Source organism: Heterodontus francisci, chromosome 24 (assembly GCF_036365525.1).
Source record: "Heterodontus francisci isolate sHetFra1 chromosome 24, sHetFra1.hap1, whole genome shotgun sequence".
NCBI lineage: Eukaryota > Metazoa > Chordata > Chondrichthyes > Heterodontiformes > Heterodontidae > Heterodontus > Heterodontus francisci.
The window spans coordinates 60,320,348-60,345,869 of record NC_090394.1 but is presented as its reverse complement, the minus strand read 5'-3'; the positions used below and the strand labels follow the sequence as shown (position 1 = coordinate 60,345,869).

Below are 25,522 nucleotides of genomic sequence, written 5' to 3'. Positions count from 1 at the left end.
TGCCTCCAAATGTCCACTGGATGGTTTTGACATAGGACATGTAGACATGTATTATGCAAACCTGTGGGATGTGACTCATATCCCATAAGTGGGCTGACCTGTTGGATTCATCTCTACAAAAGGACTCCTGCGTTTTGTCAGTGGTACAAATTATACATAAATCACATCCAATCATTACTGATTGATCATCTAAGGTCAGATTTCCCTTCTGTAATATGAGGGGGATGCTCTGATGTGTCAAACAGGGCACCCCTTCCATACACCCTCTTCATGCAGCTGCAGCTCCATTTTACCAGCCAACAAGCAGGGGATTATGTGCTTTGCCACATACCCACACTATAGGTTTCTTTCACTTTATTCATGCATTCAATTTCTCGCCCACCAACTTTGTAAAGGGTTGACAAATACGTAGAGCTGAATTTTCCTGGCCCATTGACGACAGGCTGGGAGGCTTGAGGGCTGGCAAAATGGTGGGGGAAAGCATCGGGAGGGGAGCCTGACGTCTTCCCGCCAGCATACCATATTGCCAGTGGCAGGAAAGTCGGCGGCTTGGGCACTGGCCAATTGAGCCAGTTGTGACCAATTAGGGGCTACCTTCTGTCTCAACAGGCATTTTACCTGCATCGGGAGGGCCCGTCTGGGGAGACCGCCCAGTGAAACCAGCCAACCACCCACCGGGCTTCGGGGGGGTGGGTCCTCCTTTATGGGGCACTCCGTGTCCACCCTCGTGGCAACAGCGCCGCCGAGGCTCCACAACCCCTCCCTAATCGCCAGGGCATGGCTCCCCTCAACTCTCTTCGAGGGCACCTTCCCATTGAAGAACCCACTCCCTGAAGCTGCAGCCTCAGCAAAAGCCACTGCTAGTGGTGATGCTGCCGAGTTGCTGGATCTCTGATTGGGCCAGCAGCTCTTGGAGACAGGCACCATCTTTAATTGGACAGTGGCCCCAGCGGTGGCTTGTTAATTGGCCGCCGCCAACAATATGCCACCCCGGGTCCTAATGCCTCCCACTTTCAGCCCGGCAATGGGACTTGCCAGTGCACAGCAAAATTCAGTCGTAAAGTTCATTTTGATGCTTTTTAAAACAATACTTGTCCTTATTTGGCAGACATTTATCTTTAATTCTGCATATCCCTTTAATTTGGAACGTCTGGTCAGACTGTCTATATCCCCATCGGGCATGCTTTCCGGACATGGCCAAACTGTACGGACTGCTATGAATAATTATTCAAATGAGCTGACCATGGAAAATTGGCACTGTTAGTTTACTTTGCTGCTGGGTAATTTTTGCTACAGCAACTAAGGAATAAATGCTGAACAGAAGAATACTCCCTTAATATTACAGTTACAGGGCAGACAAACTATGTTAACATTTACATCATTTCTTTGTTAGTTCTGAAAAAGCCCCATCAGGAAATTAGGAGAAGCCCATGGAAATTAAGCACCTTAGTTGAATATTACTTGATTGTAGTGTTGCTCCGGGACATCTGTACATGCTAACTTGTCAGCTTATCACAAGAAAAACCGACATTTAAAAAAAACTAGGATTGGAGGTCACTATGAACCAATTAGATTAGTCAGAAGACAGAAAAGGAGACTGTCAGAACCAATTAGATCATTGGCAGGGGCAGAAGTAACCAGTCTTTTTCCCTGCTGTTGTTTATTGAGGAGAAACTAGAGTCTGAAAAGTTTTGAAATAATCTGATGATTTCTGAGAATCTCAGGTACAGGTGTTATTTAATATCATTTAATAACAAATTAAGCTGTTTAAAGGCAGCTTTTAAATTTTTTTTAAATGTGCTTCAAAGGGGCTTTCTGAGGCAGGCCCAAAATTTGGCTTATTTAAAAGTTAAGGGGTAGAAATTTGTCTTGGACGGTGAACAAAATGGGCGTTATCGGATCAGCTGCCCCAATATGGAGCGCCTGATATTTAAATACACAGTGCCTGATATTCAAATCGATTGACTACAATGAAATTAAATATCAGGTACCGCCTATAAGGAGTGCCCGATCCAATACTGTCTTCTTGTGCCATCGCCCAGAATGAATCTCAACCCCTTCATTTCAAGATTAATAGCAGCCACTTTTCTGAGATAAAGAAAATGTTCCTTGTTATGATTACATTAACTGTCTTTATTGACCAGGGTTAGTGGGATAAAAATGGTGACGAACTTCACTCAATTTAAAACAAATCACACAAAGATTCTTACATGTAGCATGTTACTACAGTACATTTCTATGATGCATGCTATTGGCCATTGTTTTTTTTGAGTGTGGGTCACAGTGCCTGGTTATGTTCTGTAACTTAACGGTTTTCAGTTTGTTTACACACAAATGCTTGAGGTGCTTTTGTTCCCAAAGAGTGATCAGGAAGAATACAATCTGTATTAGAGCAATCAGTATCCACAGGGAGTTATGAGCATGCCATTAATAGTCTATAGGATATAATAGATTGCCGTCTCCAGACTGGAAGGAATCATTCAGGTGCACATGACGGCACAAAATTCAGGCCCCAATGCCTGTTCATAGAAACCACATTTTTGTGCACTAATTAAGTGATTGCTGTGTGTTATGATTTTTATTTCAATAAGGTAAAATAAACCTTTGGTGACAGGCTGAAGAGGGCAACATAGGGTAGAAATTACTGTTGTAATAATTGGGAATGCATGCTTAACACATTGCCTTGACATGCTTTTATCCATTAACGGGAAGGCTTAGCTCATTTGTTTTAACTATAACTATAATGTTGTGTTGAAGTCAAGTTTTATTTGCACATTTAAAATGTCTGTAATCCTTCCAGAAGTCATTTAGGGTTTAAAGGCAGAATTATAATAGTCTCTAAAATGCTGGAAAGAAACACAGTGTCAAAAACCAAAACATTCTGTGGGGAGGCATATTATATATAGGCCACTGTTGAAAATAAATCTCTTCACTTCAGTGCTCACATTATCCTTCAGTAACTTTTATAGTCATCATATTAAAAGATAATTGGTAAAAGAACCAGAGGGGAATTGAGAATTGTTTTATGCAGCAAATTGTTATGATCTGGAATGCACTGCCTGAAAGGGTGGTGGAAGCAGATTCAGAAGTAATTTTCAAAGGGGAATTGGATACATGCCTGAAAAGGAAAAATTTGCTGAGCTGTGGAGAAAGAGATGGGGAGTGGGATTAATTGGATAGCTCTTTCAAAGAGGCGAAACAGGCAAGATGGGCTGAATAGCCTCCTCTAAGTTGTATGATTCTTTGATCATTGTTGAAAACTGCACTTTTATGTACTCTAGAATTGTTACACCACAATAAAAATGATCAGATTTTGATTATACATGCAGCTTAAGTTAGACCTGTTCATGTGCCACTGAAGGTTGAATGCAACTCCTCTCATGTGTCATAAAGCCGATATTTAGGGATGTTTTTTCAGCTGTCAGCTTTTTTAGGGCTATGTCAGCCTTTATGAAGCAGCAGGACAGCTTCTACTAATTTCCTAGGTTAGCAAAATAGTACTTGTTCACTCTCTGTACTGTAATGCAAAACAATATAAGATAGTCACTATGAAATCAAAACAGAAAATGCTGGAAATAATCAGCAGCATCTGTGTAGAGAGAAACAAAGTTAACTTTTCAGTTCGATGACCTTGGGCTCTGATGAAAGGTTATCAACATGAAACATTTACTCTGTTTCTCTCTTCACAGATGCAGCCTGACCTGCTGAGTATTTCCAGCATTTTCTGTTTTGATTTCAGATTTCCAGTGTCCACAGTATTTTGCTTTTGCACTAAGAAATCAAATTGTGAATTCAGAAGAAACTTTTTTACCCAGAGAGTGGTGAGATTGCATTATCACAGGATGTGGTTGAGGCGAATCGAATAGATGCATTTAAGGGGAAGCGAAATAAGTATAAGAGGGAGAAGGGAATAGAGGGTTATGTTAATAGAGTTAGATGAGGAAGGATGAGAGGAGGCTCGAGTGCAGCATAAACACTGGTATGGACTAGTTGAGGCAAATGGGTTGTTTCTGTGCTATATTTGCTATGCAATTCTATATATACTTCTAGCTCTTGGATTATATCCACAGGTGTAAAGAGTTTTGATGTTATTATTTGCAATCTCCTGTGATTCTACCGATCATCATGGCTTTGTCATCGCTCCCCAAGAATGCAAGTTAACAAATGTGCTTTGTTTGCCCTTTGTCATGTGTTCCATTGGGTTTTTTGACCCTCAAAGTTAGAAAGCTACCAGGCAATCCCATTCCAAGCTAAACAAAAAGGCAGTAATAGTGAGATTTTCAGTGTTTTCAAGAAATAAAAATATCAATGGTTACAGTCGCTCAACTAAATCTCATTGCTTGGCATGTCAAACATGTCCTGTGCGCAGCTTTGTGCATATTCATTGTACAGGCAGAACAAGATAGATTTAAGCAGTTACCGAAAGCCAGAAGCAGATTCTTGTACCCAAGCTCTACACGAATTCTGCAGCAAGCGGTGATGGGCATGGGATTGTCACTAGCCCCAAATTGGAAATCGAGTTTTCAAAGCCATACAGGTCTCGTAATATCAAAACTATAGCAACATGCTAGGATGATAATAATAGAGCTGGTGGCATACTAATATCACTGCATCTACTAGCATTTCCAGCAAGACTGCTCTCAATGCTGGAATTCTCATCCTTGTTTTCAAATCCCTCCATGGCCTTGCCCCTCCCTATCTCTGTAACCTCCTCCAGCCCAGAGGTAGATCAGTCTGATTTTATTGAATGGTGAAGTGGGCTTGAATGGCTGTATTGCCTACTTCTCTTCCTATTTCTTATGTTCTTATGAGATATCTGCATTCCTCCAATTCTGACCTCTTGAGACTCCCTGATTTTAATTGCTACACCATTGTCAGCCATGCCCTCAGCTGCCAAGGCCCTAAGCTCTGGAATTCTCTCCCTAAACCTCTCCACCTCTCCTCCTTTAAAATGCTCCTTAAAACCTACTTTTGTCATCTGCCCTAGTATCTCCTTATGCTGGTCACTGTCAAAATTAGTTTGATAATGCTTCTGTGAAGTGCCTTGGGATTTTGTTATGACATTAAAGTCTTCATAGAAATTCAAGTTGTTGTTGTTCTTGTCCTTGTTGAATGTAGAAAGATACAGAATTTTGAGCCCTTCCACTCTACCTCTTCAAACCCATGAACTGAGAAGATAGCAACCAAGGGTCAACACATGGATACAGTGACTAAATCATAGCCGTGCATGAATAAGCTTTCCTGACTTACAACAACTGGTCTTTCTTGCTTTCAGCCCCTGTTATCATTTTATGTGTCAAATTGTTCTAGCAAGACTCTATCAAGCCTTCACTGTTATATTCATGTTTTCCCTTTTCTCCTTTCCCACAAGAGAAGGTGGCCTGTAACATCAGGAATCTCAGGTCAAAGAAAGTAGTATCCCCAACTGACAAATGACTGGGGAACCATGCTGGGGAAAGAAATGTAGAAGGACCTAGTTAGTTCTCATCTTTGGTGCATGCCTCGCTCATTTCTCCTGTTCCTCTTCTGTTTCTATCATAAGGGCATATAAGGGAATGGCTATACTGAATCCGCTGGTAAGGAATCTATGAGAGAAAGGTGGAAGCAAAAGATTTCCCTGTCTGAAACAGTTGAAAGGCAGTGTACAGAAACCTATCTCAGCAACAAAGCTGAGGAAAGATCCTACTGATCATTTCAGTCACAGCTGATATTTCATAGATGTGGACACTTAGCCTGTGAGCTTCTTGGTTTGACAAGTCATGAGCAGTAGCTCTATTTCCATGTGACCACTTGGGGGTTCCCATATCTCTTTATTTTCCTTTTCTTTACTCACCTATCTAACCTATGAAATGTTGATGGGCTCTGCTTCAATCACTACCTCTAGTAGTGAATTTCACAGCCTCACAAACCTCTGTATAAAAATAGTGTGTGTGTAATTGGTCTTCACCAGTAGTGAAAAACCAGGTTCAGAGTGTATCGGCAGCCAGTTTTACAGTGTTTCCCGACCCGACCCCCACACCCCCATTCTCTTTTCCATTGAATGTTCTACCGTTTAATCTTATATGTGCTTTTCTTCTGCATCTCTAAATTGCTGGAATCCAATCCATAACTGTATTCATAACTGAAGTTTTAATTACTAAATAAAGTCATATGATTGTAAGTTTTTTCTGTGATGTAATTCAAAATTTCAGAACATGTGTAGTTGCAAACAATTTCAAAAATATTCTAAATATTCTAGTTAATTCATTTAATTTCAAGAATTTAATTTAGGTACATTTAATTCGCTGATGAAGAACAACAGATTACAATTAATGTAATTGCAGCAAAGGCACCACAAACAGTAATCCTCATGTATCAACATCAACACAGAGTGCTTTGAACTAACAACTACAGCCAGCAAATAGGATCCAAACTGAATAAAAAACCCCAACATAACATAAATACACTACAAATGTATGTTCTATATGAACTGCACACTGTATCTGATATCATCCAGAATAGGATCTTCTATAAAGAAGTTGTGTTTGTGCTGAATATGCTGTTTGAACTAGGGTGATCTGCACAGGAAAAAGGAAAAATAGGAACATTATTCCATCTTTACACAAGGAATTAGTTATTTTGATATTATATGTTTATCAGCAATTGTATAAAGTGAAAATGAGATGGGAAGTGATTGAATCTGTTAGAGTTCTATATAATTGGAGATCTATGTTATGAAAGTGAATGGGACTGTGAGCTGGTCCATTAGAGTTTTATCTAACAGAAGTCATTGGGAAATAGTTTGGCCGCTTGGAGTTCTGTGCCTAGGTTGTATCTATGCGAATCCCACTTAGCTGTAAAGTTTGAACTGTGCTCCATTAAAAGTAAAAGTCAGAAAGCCTAAAAATTAGTCACCAATTTATGTATAAAATGTATTATTCTATTTTATGCATGTAAGTTTAATTGTCTGTATTTGGGTAAATGAATTTTAAAATTTTTTTAAATTGCGTTATTTTACAAATATATAAATGCATTTGACAGCTCATACATAACTGAATCAGTAAATATATTTGTAATTTATTAGATTTATGAATCAGCTTAAATATGTATGATTGAATTTCTGATTCAGTTTATGAATCATTTCATTTAGCTTGTGAAAATACTTAATCTATCAGCTGGCTGCCTGGTGTCAGATTCCTTTTTTGTCTGCATGCTAATTAACGAATGATCTGATTTGACAGCAGAACTCCAGAGAATCTTCTGTCTGTTATCTTGGCTCGTCATTAAGCCTTTTCTTTATTAATATAAGTGCTAGCGATAGGAAAGTTCAATATCCACGAGTTAACTTCATAAAAATATACACATCCAATGCTTACAGTTAAGCTGTTAGCATATTACTGTTTAATCAACTAGAAGGAGAGTTGTTCGTATTATAATGAGATTATGAAAAGTGACAGGCTGTCATTACAACAGATGGTGTCAATATGTTACATGCTAGCTAAGAAAATGGTCGTGGCAGTAAAATGACCAGCTGCCAGTTTCTCCTGTAGTGTGTGTTCATGGCTTCGAAGAAGATAAAGGAGCTCAGGCGTAGTTTACAAGCTTCTCCCTGAGATGCCTGATCACAATATGAAGATCTTGTTTGATGCATGGTATCAATTCTCCAGTTCCTCAGAAAACCAGTTGTCCACAACTTGCTTACACCTCAGTTAATCTGGAATGCAGGTTACATATTTAACAGGAGTATAGAGTGAAGAGGAAGTAAAGTCTAGTGGAGTTGCCTTCAGCAAAAGTTACTCCCAAGTGAGTAATTGTAAAGACAATCAGAAGTATAACTGCTTCTTTAAAGCAGATACCTTTGATTGAACAATTCATCTTCCCCTTTCTGCAGACTTGCCATTTCACATCTCCTTTCAGACCCAGAACTGTTACAATTGCACAGGTTCTGGGGGCTGCTCCTAAGTAATCTGATGTGGTTGTAGTCAATTACACAGAAGTTGGCATTTTGGATCAACCTAGATCTCATTAATTAGGTACCTGAGCTGAGAAAAGTTAGTACCCACTAAGTATGCAGTAGCACTCAGCTTTCACCAGACTTTTCAATCTTAGGGCACCAATGAATCAGAAACTCATGCTATCTGAAGCAATGGGTCTGGGCAGGTGAGCGGACCAACATGCAGTCACTGAAGCATTTCCTGTGTGAACACAGATCTCAAATGGAGGGTCTCGATAACAGGCTAAATTGATGATAGCGGATAAGATACTTTTAAAAATTATTTACAGGTGGGCAGTTGAAAATCTCCCAGGCTTGTTGATGCTTTTAAGTATGATATCACCTCTCGGTGCTAAGGCACAACACATTATTAAATATAAACATCATGATCTTGTGCTGTATTACTTCAATGTCCACAAAAAGTAGTACCGAAATCTACATACAAACATAATTTGTGTACTATAGCTGACTTCAAGGAATTATATTAATATTGAATTAGTGGTGCATTTGACAGTGAATATTTTCTGAAGAAAGGTGTTAATACTTACTTGCAGGAACCAGCTCAATGCAAGCATAAAGTATCAGGCAACAAATTATACTTGAAGCATGGGAACAGACTTCTCAAAGTAGCAGAGTAGTTCATAGGCCTATAAAGGGAGTAATTCTGTGAGCGTTTTTGTCTCTTTCTTTTTCTATGGACTATTACTAATAAAATGCAACCAACTATGAAGGCATCTATTTAGAGTGTAACATCTGGAGTATGACATCTGCATCGAATAGATGTGCCACCTGTGAAGTTGCTCATTTAATAAGGATAGTAGCATTACACCACATAATGCATATTATATCATTATGTCACTAAGATATCTCTTTATGCCTACAAAGTCTAATTGTTATCAGGTAAATATTGGGTGAGATCAGTGTTCAATTGTACTTCAGGTAGCAGGTCAGAGCATTGGCTTTCTTTCTTTGTTAAAGTAAGACCAGTCAGGAGTCACAGACATTTTGGCTCTTGTGTCAATATTTTAAGTTGATGGGTGAAATTTGTATATTCTAAAATGATTGATTTTGGTGTTTTATATATTTTTAATTGTGACACAGGCATTTACTGTGTTTTTAAATTATCATCCTTGTTTTCAAATCCTTCCATGGCCTCACCCCACCCCCTATCTCTGTAATCTCCTCCGGCCCTACAACCCCCGAGATACCTGCACTCCGCCAATTCTGGCCTCTCGAGCATTCTTGATTTTAATCAATGCACCACTGGAGACTGTGCCTTCAGCTGCCTAGGCCCTAAGCTCTGGAATTCCCTCCCTAAACCTCTCTGCCTCTCTACCTCACTTTCCTCCTATAAACTAAGCTTTTCATCATCTGGCCTGATATCTTCTTATGTGGTTCAGTGTCAAATTTTGTTTTATAATATTCCTGTAAGGTGCCTTGAGATGTTTTATTATGGTAATGGTGCTATATAAATGAAAGTTGTTGTTGTTTACAGTGTGATGGAGCAGCATGATGGCCAGGAAATGGATACAACATGTACTGACTTTGTTAGCTGACCTCCTGTGGCATTGCTCACAGTAAGTCAGAAAGTAGACTGTTTTTCAGGGACAGGAGCATTATACCACAGAAGACACAAGTTATTATTCTGCTGCTAAGGTGTAGTTGTGTACTGTTAATCCCAAAAAGCCAAATTGTTGATAAGTAAACACTGAGTTCCTACAGGGTTCATCTGCTATTCATGGTGCAGAATCATGTCTTTTTTTGGTCATGTGATTGATAAAACCAATTAATAGAGTATAGGCATTCTGACTTTGGCATTTCCTGTTCCTGAAGAGTTTTTGTATACAGTTGAAATAATTACTTTTGCTTCTTTATATTTTTGCTTTAAGTGTCACAGAAATTTGAGTGTGACACATAAGATATGATGGGGAAGTGTGATGGACAGGAAATGACTAAGTATGACAGGAAGTGCAGACTAAACAAAGTCACCCCGATTCTTCTATAAGGGTGCATCTCTATCATTGCAGAACTCCTGCCAGCATAGAAATGCTCACTTCAATCCAGCCATATTTTGGGTCCTGAGGTAATTTGCATGCATATGGTAGGCTCCCTGGTCTTTGCACGTAAGCTGCGCCTAACTAGATGCAGTGATTTCTACACCATACCACAGCAGCCTGACACAGCTGGAGGACGGAGCAGCTGCTTGCTGAATGTCTTTTCTTAGGTGTAATCTCTTACTTATGCTTGAAGCATTTTGAGAGTGCCTACACGGTCACCCCTTACATTGAAACCCCCAAAGGCCCTGCTGCCCACCTCAGAATAAACAGTTCAATCCAACATTCAATCAAGAATAAAAAGAGCATGACATGTACGTACACTCATATATCACTCAGCACGTGTTATATTACTTGGCCTGCTGATTGAATAGTGGTGGGATGGTGGTACTTCATCACACTCCTGACTTGTGCCTTGTAGATGGTGCACAGGCCTTGGGGAGACAGGAGGTGAGTTCCTCGCCGCAGAATTCCCAACCTCTGACCTGCTCTTGTAGCCACAGCATTTATGTGGCTGGTCCAATTCAGTTTCTGGTCAATGGTGATCCCCAGGGTGTTGAAAGTGGGGGAATTCAGTGATGGTAATGCCATTGAATGTCAAAGGGAGATGGTTAAATTCTCTCTTGCTTGAGATGGTCATTGCCTGGCATTTGTGTGGCGCGAATGTTACTTGCCACTTATCAGCCCAAGCCTGGATGTTGTCCGGGTCTTGCTGCATTTGGACACGGGCTGCTTCAGTACCTGAAGAATTGCGGGTGGTGCTGAACATTGTACAACCATCAGCAAACATCCCCACTTTTAAACTTATGCAGTTTTGGTCTCCTTATCTGAGGAAGGATGTTATTGCCACGGAGGGAGTGCAAAAAAGATTTACTAGGCTGATTCCTGGGATGGCAGGATTGACGTATGAGGAGAGATTGGGTCAACTAGGCCTGTGTTCACTAGAGTTTAAATAAATGAGAGGGGATCTCATAGAAACCTATAAAATTCTAACAAGACTAGACAGGCTAGATGCAGGGAGGATGTTCCCGATGGCTGGGGAGTCCAGAACCAGGGGTCACAGTCTTAGGATACGGGGTATGCCATTTAGAACTGAGATGAGGAGAAATTTCTTCACTCAGAGGGTGGTGAACCTGTGAAATTCTCTACCGCAGAAGACAGTGGAGGCTAAGTCATTAAATATATTCAAGAAGGAGATAGATATATTTCTTAATGTCAAAGGAATCAAGGGATATGGGGAGAAAGTGGGAACAAGGTACTGAATTAGACAACCAGCCATGATCTTTCTTGAATGGTGGTGCAGGCCCAAAGGGCCGAATGGCCTACTCCTGCTCCTATTTTCTATATTTCTATGTTTCTATGTTGGAAGGAAGGTCATTGATGAAGCAGCTGAAGATGGTTGGGCCTAGGACATTACCCTGAGGAACTCCTGCAGTGATGTCCTGCGACTGAGATAGATGATTGACCTCCAGCAACCACAACCATCTTCCTTTATGCTAGGTATGACTCCATTGTGCAATCATTGTACTCCATTGTACAATGGAGAGCCTTCCTCCTGATTCCCATTGACTCCAGTTTGGCTAGGGCTCATTGATGCCACCCTTGGTCAAATGCTGCCTTGATGTCATGGACAGCCACTCTCACCTCCCCTCGAGTTTAGCTCTTTTGTCCATGTTTGGACCAAGGCTGTAGTGAGGTCAGGAGCTGAGTGGCCCTGGCGGAACCCAAACTGAGCATCAGTGAGCAAGTTATTACTGAGCAAGTGCCGCTTGTTAGCACTGTTGACGACCCCTTCCATCACTTTGCTGATGATCAGGAGTGGACAGATGGGGCAGTAATTGGCCCAGTTGGATTTGTCCTGTTTTTTCTGCACAGGACATAGCTGGGCAATTTTCCACATTGCTGGGTAGATGCCAGTGTTGTGGCTGTACTGGAACAGCTTGGCTAGGGGCGTGGCTAGTTCTGGAGCACAAGTCTTCTGTACTATTGCAGAATGTTGTCAGGGCCCATAGCCTTTGCAGTATCCAATGCCTTCAGTCATTTCTTGATATCATGTGGAGTGAATCACATTGGCTGAAGACTGGCATCTGTGATGCTGGGCACCTCAGGAGGAGGCTGAGATGGATTATTGGCACTTCTGGCTGAAGATGGATGCAAATGCTTCAGCCTTCTCTTTTGTACTGGTGTGATTGGCTCCCCTATTGTTGAGGATGGGGATATTTGTGGAGCCTCCTCCACCTATCAGTTGTTTAATTGTCCACCACCATTCTCAGCTGGATGTGATAGGACTGCAGAGCTTTGATCTGATCTGTTGTTTGTGGGATCTCTTAGCTCTGTCTATTTCATGCTGCTTCTGCTGTTTGGCATGCAAGTAGTCCTGTGTTTTAGCTTCACCAGGCTGACACCTCATTTTTAGGTATGCCTGGTGCTGCTTCTGGCATGCCCTCCTGCACCCTTCATTGAACCAGGGTTGGTTCCCCAGTTTGATGGTAATGGTAGAGTGGGGGATATGCTGGGCCATGATGTCACAGACAATACAATTCTGCTACTGCTGATGGCCCACAGTGCCTCATGGATGCCCAGTTTTGAGTTGCTAGATTTGTTTGAAATCTATCCCATTTAGCACAGTGCTAGTGCCACACAACACAATGGTGGGTACCCTCAATGTGAAGACAGGACTTTGTCTCCAAAAGGACTGTGCAGTGGTACTCCTACCAATACTGTCATGGACAGATGCATCTGCGACAGGTAGATTGGTAAGGACGAGGTCAAGTAGGTTTTTCCCTCTTGTTGGTTTCCTCACCACCTGCCACAGACCCAATCTAGCAGCTTTGTCCTTTAAGACATGGCCAGCATGGTCAGTAGTGGGCCACTGAGCCACTCTTGGCGATGGACATTGAAGTCCCCCACTCAGAGTACATGTTGTGCCCTCAGCGCTTCCTCCAAGTGGTGATCAACATGGAGAAGCACTGATTCATCAGCTGAGGGGGGCGGTAAGTGGAAATCAGGTTTCCATGCCCATGTTTGACCTGATGCCAAGAGACTTCACGAGGTCCGGAGTCAATGTTAAACACTCCCAGAGCAACTCCCTCCTGACTGTATACCACCGTGCTGCCACCTCTGCTGGGTCCATCCTGCCAGTGGGACAAGACATACCCGGGAATGGTGATGTTGGTGTCTGAGACGTTGTCTGTAAGGTATGTCTGTGAGTATGACTATGTAAGACTGTTGCTTGACTAGTCTGTGGGATAGCTCTCCCAATTTTGGCACAAGCCTCCAGATGTTAGTCAGGAGGACTTTTCAGGGCTGCCAGGGCTGGGTTTGCCTTTGCCGTTTCCAGTGCCTAGGTCCATGCCGGGTGGTCCGTCCATTTTGATTCCAATTCTTAGACTTTCTAGTGGTTTGATACAACTGAGTGGCTTGCTAGGCCATTTAAGAGTCAACCACATTGCTGTGGGTCTGGAGTCACATGCAGGCCAGACCAAGTAAGGAGGCAGATTTCCTTCCCTAAAGGATATTAGTGAACCAGATGGGTTTTTGCAACAATCGACAATGGTTACCACTAGAATGGCTTTTTTTTAAAATTCCAGATTTATTAATTGAATTCAAATTCCACCATCTGCTGTGGTGGGATTAGAACCTATGTGCCTAGAGAATTGGCCTGGGGTTTTGGGTTACTAGTCTACAACTATGCCACCGCCTCCCCTATAGATTGTTTTCATTAGCTTAATAAAATACACAATATATCAAAGACCTGCTGAAGTGCTGAGGTTTGTCTCTAAAATTACAAAGTTTAGCTGCTGTTGAGTAAACACTAAATCATCCTTGTAAAAGTCAATTAATCTGTTTCTGGTATTTTGTGTTCTGTGTTAATTCCTTTGACAAAGCAGAGCAGGGACAATGTGCTGGATGTACAGGCCCTGAAAACTCATGGCCCCACTCTGCTGGCAGATGTGTAAGTGCAATGGCTGTCAGTGATTCCACAGCTCGCCCACTGGAGTATTGGGGTCAGGGACTGTCACCTTAGTTAAGGCAGGTGCCTGTGCTACTTTACAGACCTACCAGAGGAGGGAATATGGGCAAAGCTACACTGGATGACCATTTGGGGGAAGCTCCCCACCTCTCCACCCACCCCCCCCCAACAATTCCTGATGCAGCAGTGGATCATACCAATCCAATCAGTTGGAGTTACCATTTCTGAAGCGTTTTAGTGCAAAACCCTGATCCGGACACTCCAGTGGATCCCATTTACACTGCTGAACCAATCTAAATGCCAGGATTAAATTGGCGTCCTGGTAATTAAACAATATAGAGGCTCACCTTTCCATTCCCTATGCTGGAATTCAGCCAACTAACACCAGGTAAGCTATTGAGCTCATGGGAACACAGGGCCACTATATTATAGATAAGTAGATGCAGATATCTACAAATTCTCATTAACCTCTATATAGAGAGAAGCATCGTCCTTGCTGCTTCAATCCACAGGGGTAATTTTTAAATTGGGCGATAGAGTAAAAAGGGGCGATAGTGACTTAACCACTCATCATACCCACGTCTAATCTTCTTTTTGAATGAAGACAATGGACGGGGAAAATTGGGTGGGGTACAAATGGATCACTAATTTGCTATCGCCCATTTTACACTATTGCTCAAAGTACAATTATCCCCGTATGTCAGATTGTATATCTGATACTGCCATTCTAAAAATCACAACAATGGCAGATTTACCCCAGCAGCTAGAGAAGAAGCATTTACCGTCATAGTGTACACAATGCAGTAGATACTGTTGAACACTAAAACATTGCTGTACCTCACTTCATATATCTCCACATACTTTTATTTCTAATTCCATCCATTATTAAATTATCAGGGCACATCCATTTCACAAATGCTTAGATTGCATGCTCAGGTCGCTAATTTACATTATTTGTCTCCAGGCTCCAGAGAATCATGAAGCCAGAACTCAAGGGTGCGGAGCAGAGATTGAAGTCATCCATATAACCCTTATTGCTGAAATAGATCCCAACTGCTTGTTAACAAAAATTGACCCTTTCTTTAACTCCTACCTGTGCAATGGGAAAAATGATCAGCAGCACTGCTGGTTTCTGTAGATTTTCAAAAATGATCTCTCTCCCTTCTCTCCAGTTATTTTTCCCCACTCCCTTTCTATCAATGTGCTAACTTTGGGTGCCTTTTCCTGGCCAACTGGATCCCAGGCCTCGCATTTACTAAAATAAAACAGAAAATGCTTGACATGCACAACAGGTCAATTAGCATCTGTAAACAGTTTTATCTCTTTATACACTACACAGCTGGCTGCTACGAGTGGGACAATGATGCACATCCCCCTGGTTTCTCTCCATGTATTTCTTCCTGTAAGTAAGCACCTTGTCTCAGTTCAGTGTCTCAGCTCTGGTAATCAGAAACTTTCTGACAAGCATCTGTCTGCACCCTTTCATTCTTGAATATGGTGAATTAGATCTGCAGCTTAACAATTTTTGTGGGATTATGAAACTCTAGGCATTTGAGTGAGAGCTGCACAAGCAAAATTGAATTCTAGTTCATCGGTACACTATAATATTCTCCAAAAAGGATAGTCTCCAACACTGCCTTGTTGAAAAACATTGAGGTCAACCGTGCTTTAATCAGTGAACAAACAAGACTGACATACCTTAATAGTTACTCAGGTTAGAGCATTACCAGGACTGAAATCATTCTGATGAAAAGGTTGTGCTGTAAAATCAATGACTCACTGTTCCAGTTTAAAGACCACATCAGTAAGTTCAGTTTCAGTATTTATAAGAAAATGATGCCATAGAGATAAAAGGTCACAGACCTGAAACGTTAACTCTGCTTCTGTCTCCACAGATGCTGCAAGACCTGCTGAGTATTTCCAGCACCTTCTGGTTTTATTTCAGATTTCCAGCATCTGCAGTATTTTTATTTTATATTAGGCCTACACAAGTGAGTTCAGAATCTTCTGGGCAGTAGAACAACACATTGATCAGAAACATTTGCAATCATTAACTAGAGTGAGGACCAACCATTGCAATTGTAAAGAGCCACTTAACCATTACCTCGCCATTAAATTAAAAAGGAAGATTTATATGGCACCTTACGAACATACGAATTCGGAGCAGGAGTAGGCCACTCGACCCCTCGAGCCTGCTCCGCCATTCAATCAGTTCATGGCTGATCACTCAGAAGCATCTCAAAGCACTTTACACACACAGGCCGGGATTTTACCCTAGGTGGACAGGAGCTGGCCACCAACTGAAAAGTCGGTGGCGAACCCGCTTCTGCCTCGCCTGGGGATCCGACCCGTATTTTGCGGGTCGCTGAGCTTCAATTGGTGTGAAACAGGACTTCCACCCATTTAAGGTAGGAGGTCCCACCTAATAGAGCTGCCAGCTAATCAGCGGGCTGGCAGCTCTTAGTCCGAGCTTCTTCTTCTTTGGCCTCCTTGTCTCGAGAGACAATGGGTAAGCGCCTAGAGGTGGTCAGTGGATTGTGAAGCAGCGCCTGGAGTGGCTATAAAGGCCAATTCTAGAGTGACAGACTCTTCCACAGGTGCTACAGATAAAATTGGTTGTCGGGGCTGTTAAACAGTTGTCTCTCTCCTTGCGCTTCTGTCTTTTTTCCTGCCAACTGCTAAGTCTCTTCGACTCGCCACACTTTAGCCCTGCCTTTATGGCTGCCCGCCAGCTCTGGCGATCGCTGGCAACTGACTCCCACGACTTGTGATCAATGTCACAGGACTTCATGTCATGTTTGCAGACGTCTTTAAAGCGGAGACATGGACGGCCGGTGGGTCTGATACCAGTGACGAGCTCGCTGTACAAAGTGTCATTGGGGATCCTGTCATCTTCCATGCGGCTCACATGGCCAAGACATCTCAAGCGCTGCTGGCTCAGTAGGGTGTATACGCTGGGGATGTTGACCGCCTCGAGGACTTCTGTGTTGGAGATACGGTCCTGCCACCTGATGCCAAGGATTCTCCGGAGGCAGCGAAGATGGAATGAATTGAGATGTCGCTCTTGGCTGACATACTTTGTCCAGGCCTCGCTGCCATAGAGCAAGGTGCTGAGGACACAGGCTTGATACACTCGGACTTTTGTGTTCCGTGTCAGTGCGCCATTTGCCCACACTCTCTTGGCCAGTCTGGACATAGCAGTGGAAGCCTTTCCCATGCGCTTGTTGATTTCTGCATCGAGAGATAGTTGAGCCTAGGTAGGTGAACTCTTGAACCGCTTCCAGAGCGTGGTCGCCGATATTGATAGATGGAGCATTTCTGACGTCCTGTCCCATGATGGTCGTTTTCTTGAGGCTGATGGTATGGCCAAATTCATTGCAGGCAGCTGCAATCCTGTTGATGAGTCTCTGCAGACACTCTTCAGTGTGAGATGTTAATGCAGCATCGTCAGCAAAGAGGAGTTCCCTAATGAGGACTTTCCGTACTTAGGTCTTCGCTCTTAGACGGGCAAGGCTGAACAACCTGCCACCTGATCTTGTGTGGAGGAAAATTCCTTCTTCTGAAGACTTGAACGCATGTGAGAGCAGCAGGGAGAAGAAGATTCCAAACAGTGTAGGTGCGAGAACACAGCCCTGTTTCACGCCACTCAGGATAGGAAAGGGGTCTGATGAGGCGCCGCTATGCTGAATTGTGCCTTTCATATTGTCATGGAATGAGGTGATGATACTTAGTAGCTTTGGTGAACATCCGATCTTTTCTAGTAGTCTGAAGAGACCATGTCTGCTGACGAGGTCAAAGGCTTTGGTGAGATCAATGAAAGCAACGTAGAGGGGCATCTGTTGTTCACAGCATTTCTCCCGTAGCTGGCGAAGGGAGAACAACATGTCAATGGTCGATCTCTCTGCTCGAAAGCCACACTGTGCCTCAGGGTAGACACGCTCAGCCAGCTTCTGGAGTCTGTTTAAAACGACTCGAGCAAAGACTTTCCCCACTATGCTGAGCAGGGAGATTCCACAGTAGTTGTTGCAGTCACCGTGGTCACCCTTGTTCTTATAGAGGGTGATGATATTGGCATCGCGCATGTCCTGTGGTACTGCTCCCTCATCCCAGCACAAGCAAAGCAGTTCGTACAGTGCTGAAAGTATAGCAGGCTTGGCACTCCTAATTATTTCAGGTGTAATGCCGTCCTTCCCAGGGGCTTTTCCGCTGGCTAGAGAATCAATGGCCGGAAGAGGTGGCCACAGCTGGGACTACAGCCCAGCGTGAAAAGATGTTGGGGAGCCTGGAGCAAGGGTAAGTTTTGGTTGCCTCGCCAGGGTAATGGGTCAGGCCCCGGCAAGGAAAGAGTGGTTGGTTAGGGGGAAGGGGGGCATGTCGGGGGTGGTTAGGATAGCAGGGGTGGCCCTCCATCGGGCACAGGGTGCCTGATCATGAGGAGCCCCCGGGACGTTCAGGAGCTGCCTGCTTTTGTCAGGTCTAGGACGCCTGCTTGCCATGCGTAAATTCCGCGTAGAGGCGGCGAAGGCCCTTAAATGGTCGTTAAGTGGCCACTTAAGGGCCTTGATTGGCCTGGGGCGGGTGGGCTGTTTATCGCCGCCGCCTCCCTGCATAAAGTGGCAGTGGAGGCGGGAGCGGGTCAGCAAGGGCTCCCGCTCCATTTTACGCCACCCACCTGCCACCATCCCTCTCATTGGGGTGGTGTAAAATTCAGCCCACTGTGTTGGTTGAGGGAGAATGATGCTCAGGACAGTGGGAAGACTTCCTGCCCTATCTTCCTGTGGTTTCAAGGAATCTTTTAACGTCATCTGAACCACCAGAACAAGCTGCAGGGCCGCCCTTTAATATGTGACCTGAAGAACAGGACCACTGACAAGGTGGAAATTCCTCAGTCACACAGTGTTGTGTTATCCAGGAGTAACAGCCCAATTCTGAGAGTGGTGCTGTGAACCTACAACCCTCAGATTCAAAGGCAAGAGTATTATCAAATAATTTAAGCTGGTTTTATTTTAAATAGAGCACAGCATGGAAACATTCCTTAAGAAGGCTCAGTAAGAATGATTTGCAGCAAATATCCATAAGCATTTGTATTATTTTCTCCGCTATATGGGGAGAAATTTGATTTGCGACCAAAATGGGCATAATGATGGTGGAGTTTATGATAGTCTGTGCTGCTTGAAGCCTCAGCTAATTTCAAACTCATTTAAATGCCGCTGGTAAACTGTGGGTGTCAATAGGGGCCACGCCACAGCTCACTTGCATAGGAGGGTGGGAATTCACAAGGTGGGAATATTCATCCCAGGAGGAGTCTCAAGTGCACTGGCAGCTGGCTAGAATTTCTCTGTGGTTTAAGGAGGAACATTCTTGTTTCTCTTGGACCTACAAAAATAAAACTTGCAGATTTCTTGGAGTTTTTACTGAGCTGCCTCCAGTGGGCTGTTTAAGGACTGCTGGTTAGGCTGTTAGGAGGAGAATGTGCAGTGCAAACACCGCCCATTTGTACCTGAATTTTGCATTCAGGGTCCTATACTGTCTGTAGACCCTGCTTTGCATATTTAAGAAGCTTAATGCATATTTCAGGCCGCATTCTAGATGACTAAAAAGTGCCAAAGCTACTTTGCGTCTAGTTTAGACGTAACCATCAGCCTCAAGAAAACGAACATCATGGGGCAGGATGTCAGAAATGCTCCATCCATCAATATTGGCGACCACGCTCTGGAAGTGGTTCAAGAGTTCACCTACCTAGGCTCAACTATCACCAGTAACCTGTCTCTAGATGCAGAAATCAACAAGCGCATGGGTAAGGCTTCCACTGCTATGTCCAGACTGGCCAAGAGAGTGTGGGAAAATGGCGCACTGACACGGAACACAAAAGTCCGAGTGTATCAGGCCTGTGTCCTCAGTACCTTGCTCTACGGCAGCGAGGCCTGGACAACGTATGCCAGCCAAGAGCGACGTCTCAATTCATTCCATCTTCGCTGCCTTCGGAGAATACTTGGCATCAGGTGGCAGGACTATATCTCCAACACAGAAGTCCTTGAAGCGGCCAACACCCCCAGCTTATACACACTACTGAGTCAGCGGCGCTTGAGATGGCTTGGCCATGTGAGCCGCATGGAAGATGGCAGGATCCCCAAAGACACATTGTACAGCGAGCTCGCCACTGGTATCAGACCCACCGGCCGTCCATGTCTCCGTTATAAAGACGTCTGCAAACGCGACATGAAATCGTGTGACATTGATCACAAGTCGTGGGAGTCAGTTGCCAGCATTCGCCAGAGCTGGCGGGCAGCCATAAAGACAGGGCTAAATTGTGGCGAGTCGAAGAGACTTAGTAGTTGGCAGGAAAAAAGACAGAGGCGCAAGGGGAGAGCCAACTGTGCAACAGCCCCAACAAACAAATTTCTCTGCAGCACCTGTGGAAGAGCCTGTCACTCCAGAATTGGCCTTTATAGCCACTGCAGGCGCTGCTTCACAAACCACTGACCACCTCCAGGCGCGTATCCATTGTCTCTCGAGATAAGGAGGCCCAAAAGAATATCATCATGTAAATCTCAGCAGTCTAACACTCATGTTACGGGTATGTAGGTTGAATTTCTGCCCCATACAGGCTTGACAGGCCTCACTCAGGATGACTATATTATAGCATTGTATAATGGAATACAGACTTATGCAGAACTACACATCAGGGCTTAAAAAAAGAAGGCAGTTTTCAACAATATGCTGAAACTTCACTGCAGTACATAAGTGGTCTGACACAGTCTGTGGGCAGATTTGAGTTTGATAAGCATATTCTCTGAGTACATGGCTAGGCAGGTATTGGCCCTAGGTTATGCTGATTTTTTCAGTGCAATTTGTTCAAAATCGGCCAAACCAGTGCAAAAGATCGAGGAATTTTAAGCACAAATTATGTCCAGTGCGAATCGAGTTTCCATAATCTTTTGCACTGGTTTAATAAACATTGCTGGAAGCCAGTCCCACCCACTAAACTGACCAGGCCCCACTTGCAGGCTTTCAAAGAGGCTCTTAATAGGAAGCTGTTTGTTTTAGGCAAAAGGACTGGAATAGGCCTGTTTAAAATGTTTTTTTTTTTTTAATTTACTATAAATCTGACTAATGTACACGAATGTAACTGCTAAGTGGTTCTGTATAGTTTCTCAAAGTCATTTTCAGTTATTTAAAATTGGGTTACTCACAGGTGGCGAAATAAACACTGATTAAAATGTCTTATTTTTCATGATAAACCCATTTTCAGCTCTTATTAATAAAAAGGCAACCGGTTACTACACTTATGAAGGAATATTTTTAATGCATTTTTTTTAAAAATGACATTCTAAAACACTGCCCAATTGTGCTGGATCATAGAAGACTTTACGTTCTGTATTATACACTTGAGTTGGAGTGGAAACAAGCAAAAAAGTACTTCTGGAAACAAACGCAATTTTGAGCGCTATTTGCCCCTGGATCACCAATTGCGCCCAAAGTGGAAACTCTCAGCTGCTATGTCTAAATCAACTCCAAGAAACTCCTTTCAGAACGATACCCTTCATTTGATAAGCTGCTTTTTGAAAAGGCTTTTCACCGAGGTGCAGCTCACACCCCATAATATTTCATCCAATGTACCATGGACGTACCATAGTATTGAAAATAACTAATGGTTGACTCTAAAAGAGTTCTTTTTAGGTCTTCACTGTTTCTTCCTTTCCTCTACCAAAAGTGTAAAGTACAAAATTCTGAAAAGGGATGGTTTTAATGTTGAATTGGGTTCCTATTGGCACTACTCTGTAAAGGATGCTATCAAACTGAAATCAGGTAGGTAACCTCTCAATATTACACATCGGCCACTTAATAAAGGCTAATCCAGGATTTCTTCACATATGCAATGAATATAAATAAGAAAAAAAACAAAATCATTCTGTAGGATCCTCAGAGTAACAGAGAATTCCTGGTACACATTACAACATCTAAATGTACCATCTTGCATTACCCACATGGAAGACTCATTGCAAATTTGATGTTCCAAAAGAACATAAGAACAAAGAAATAGGAGCAGGAGTAGACCATAATGCCTGTCGAACCTACTCCGCCATTCAATATGGTCATGGCTGATCTTGGGCTTCAACTCCACTTTCCCACCTTCTCCCCATATCCCTTGATTCAGGGTGATGCAGTGGTTAGCACCACAGCCTCACAGCTCCAGCGACCCAGGTTCAATTCTGGGTACTGCCTGTGCGGAGTTTGCAAGTTCTTCCTGTGACCGTGTGGGTTTTTGCCGGGTGCTCTGGTTTCCTTCCACAGCCAAAGACTTGCAGGTTGATAGGTAAATTGGCCATTATAAATTGCCCCTAGTATAGGTAGGTGGTAGGGGAATATAGGGAAGGTGGGGATGTGGTAGGAATATGGGATTAGTGTAGGATTAGTATAAATGGGTGGTTAATGGTGGGCACAGACTCAATGGGCCAAAGGGCCTGTTTCAGTGCTGTATCTCTAAATAAATAAAAAATTCCATAAGAAACCAAAAATCTGTCCATCTCAGCCTTAAACATATTCAATGATGGAGCATCCATAACCCTCTGGAATAGAGAATTCCAAAGATTCACAACTCTTTGAATGAAAAAATGTATCCTCATCTCAGTCCTAAAATATATAAGGAGTGAAGAGGTTAAAAGCAAGAGCAGATGGTTAAATGTTAATAATTCTCACATGTGCATCAGATACCCAGTTTCATTGACTGTGGTACCTCCATTGACTATACAATAGTTTAATCAATTCTAAAGAACAGGTGAGTAATTAGAACTTTTTTTTATAGTGAATTATTATTTTAACATGATTTTCCCCATTGGTTTCTGTTGAATTTTATTTGAATAGTTTTGTTTTAAAAGTGAATGTTGGTAACATCATTGAACTATCTGGCATCAAGAGTTATTGAACTTGACAATGTGGAGGAGCCAGCTCAGAAACCAATCATCCGGTGTGCCTTTAATTATTATAGACATGAAGGTGGACTGTCAGCCAAAGGAGAAGCCAATGTCACTTGGAATGTGAAGCCAGTGTTGCTTGGGATGTACTAATTTCTGCACAATAACCAGTCAGTCACTGCCAATAATGATCATTGGCATTTTGATGGTTATAAAGACAGCCGCATGCAGCCAGTATTAGTGTTGTAGAGATACATACGAGCATACAAATTAGGAGCAGAAGTAGGCCGTTCAGCCCCTCTAGCCTGCTCTGTCATTCAATTAGATCATGGCTGATCTGTTTGTGTTTTGAATTCCACACTCCCGTCTACCCCCATAACCTTTGATTCCCTTGCCTAACAACAATCTATCTACCTCCGCCTTAAAATTATTCAATGACCCCGCCTCCACCACCTTCTGAGGCAGACAGTTCCAAAGTCGCACAACCCTCTGAGAGAAAAAAATTCTCAACTTTGTCCGATAAGGGCAATCCCTAATTTTAAAATAGTGCCCCCCAGTTCTGGACTCATCCACATCCACCTTGTCAAGACCGTTAGGATCTTATATACTTCAATCAAGTCTCCCCTCACTCTTCTAAACCCCTGTGAAAACAAACCCAGTCTGTCCAACCTTTCCTCATAAGACAACCCACTCATTCCAGATATCAATCTAGTAAACCTCCTTTGAACCACCTCCAATGTATTCACATCCTTCCTTAAATAAGGAGACCAAAACTGCACACAGTATTTGAGATGGTCTGGCCGGCACAGTGGCGCAGTGGTTAGCACCGCAGCCTCACAGCTCCAGCGACCCGGGCTCAATTCTGGGTACTGCCTGTGCGGAGTTTGCAGGTTCTCCCTGTGTCTGCGTGGGTTTTCACCGGGTGCTCCGGTTTCCTCCCACCACCAAAGACTTGCAGATTGATAGGTAAATTGGCCATTATAAATTGCCCCCAGTATAGGTAGGGGAATATAGGGACAGGTGGGGATGTGGTAGGAAAATGGGATTAGTGTAGGATTAGTATAAATGGGTGGTTGATGGTGGGCACAGACTCGGTGGGCCGAAGGGCCTGTTTCAGTGCTGTATCTCTAAATAAAAAATAATTTTTAAAAAAAATGTGGTCTCACCAATGCCCTGTATAACTGAAGCATAACATCCTTACTTTTATTTTCAATTCCTCTCATAATAAAGGATAGCATTCCATTAGCCTTCTTTATTACTTGCTGTACCTGTATACTAACCTTTTGTGACTCATACATTGGAACACCTAGATCTTTCTGCACCTCGGAGTTCTGCAGTCGTTCGCTGTTTAAGTAATACTCTGCTTTTAAATTCTTCCTGCCAAAGTGAATAACTTCACATTTTCCCATATTACACTCCATCTGCCAGATTTTTGCCCACTCACTCAAACTATCTATAGGTCTGCAAGCTCCTTCTATCCTCTTCACAACATACTTTCCTACCTATCTGTGTCATCTGCAAATTTAGCTACCATGCCATCACTCCCCTCATCTAAGTCATTGATGTATGAACTCCACTCGTCACATCCTGCCAATCAGAAAAGGACCCATTTATGCATACTGTTTGTTTTCTGCCAGCCAGCCAATCTTCTATCCATGCTAATATGATACCCACTACACCATGAGCTCCTACTTTGTGCAATAATCTTTTATGTGACACCTTGCCAAGTGCCTTCTGGAAATCCAAGTACAGTACGTCAACGGGCTCCCCTTTATCCTCGGCACATGTTACTCCTTCGAAGAACTCCAATAAATTGGTTAAACATGATCTCCTTTTCACAAAGCCATGATGACTATTCCCAATTACCTTGAATTTTTATAAGTACCCAGCTACAGCCTCCTTAATGATCGATTCTAACACCTTCCCCACGACAGACGTCGACCTAGCTGGCCTATTTGTTTTATTTGACCTGTTTATTTTAGATGATTAATTCGATAAAATTACATAGAGTTTACAGCACAGAGGCAGGTCCTTTGGCTCAACTGACCAATGCCACTGTCTTTGCTTCCCATGTCCTACACCCTATCAGCATATCCTTCTATTCCTTTCTCTCTCATTGTACTTACCTAGCTTCACCTAAATGCATCTCTGCATCTAGGCAATATTCCATGTTTTGATACAAACTGCATATTATGAAGCATATCCCAATTTAAAATTAATATTCACTTGGCCCTGGTGTCACAAAACTGAGTTTATAGATTTTTTTCGAAGCATTTTAGTACTTCCATCATCAACTTTCAGCGAATTCTTCCTGCCTGTTTATTCCCAGGTTCCAGCAGGAAACCGTTTAAATAAATAAATCATCTTCTTTGAACAGCCGAGTTGGTTGCCTTCCAGAGAAAGCATTACTGATGCTCTGATATTGTGCAGCAAAGGGAGGGCAACTGGTTACTAGAAGTGTTCAAAGATGGATTGAACATTTGCAAAATAACTGAAATTAAAAATTGCAATAATATTGACATTTTTGCTTCAGTATGCTGTTCCACACTTCCATCTATATTATATTAAAAATTCTTGCTTATGGTGCTCATTTCTTGTCCTCAAGCCT

At 42.8% G+C, this 25,522-nt stretch overlaps 1 protein-coding gene across 2 annotated transcripts in view; it reads right to left on the bottom strand.

Moving 5' to 3' along the window:
- fbxl16 (F-box and leucine-rich repeat protein 16) overlaps positions 1 to 25,522 on the bottom strand; it is a 171,741-nt gene that overhangs the window by 58,476 nt on the left and 87,743 nt on the right. The window lies entirely within an intron of this gene.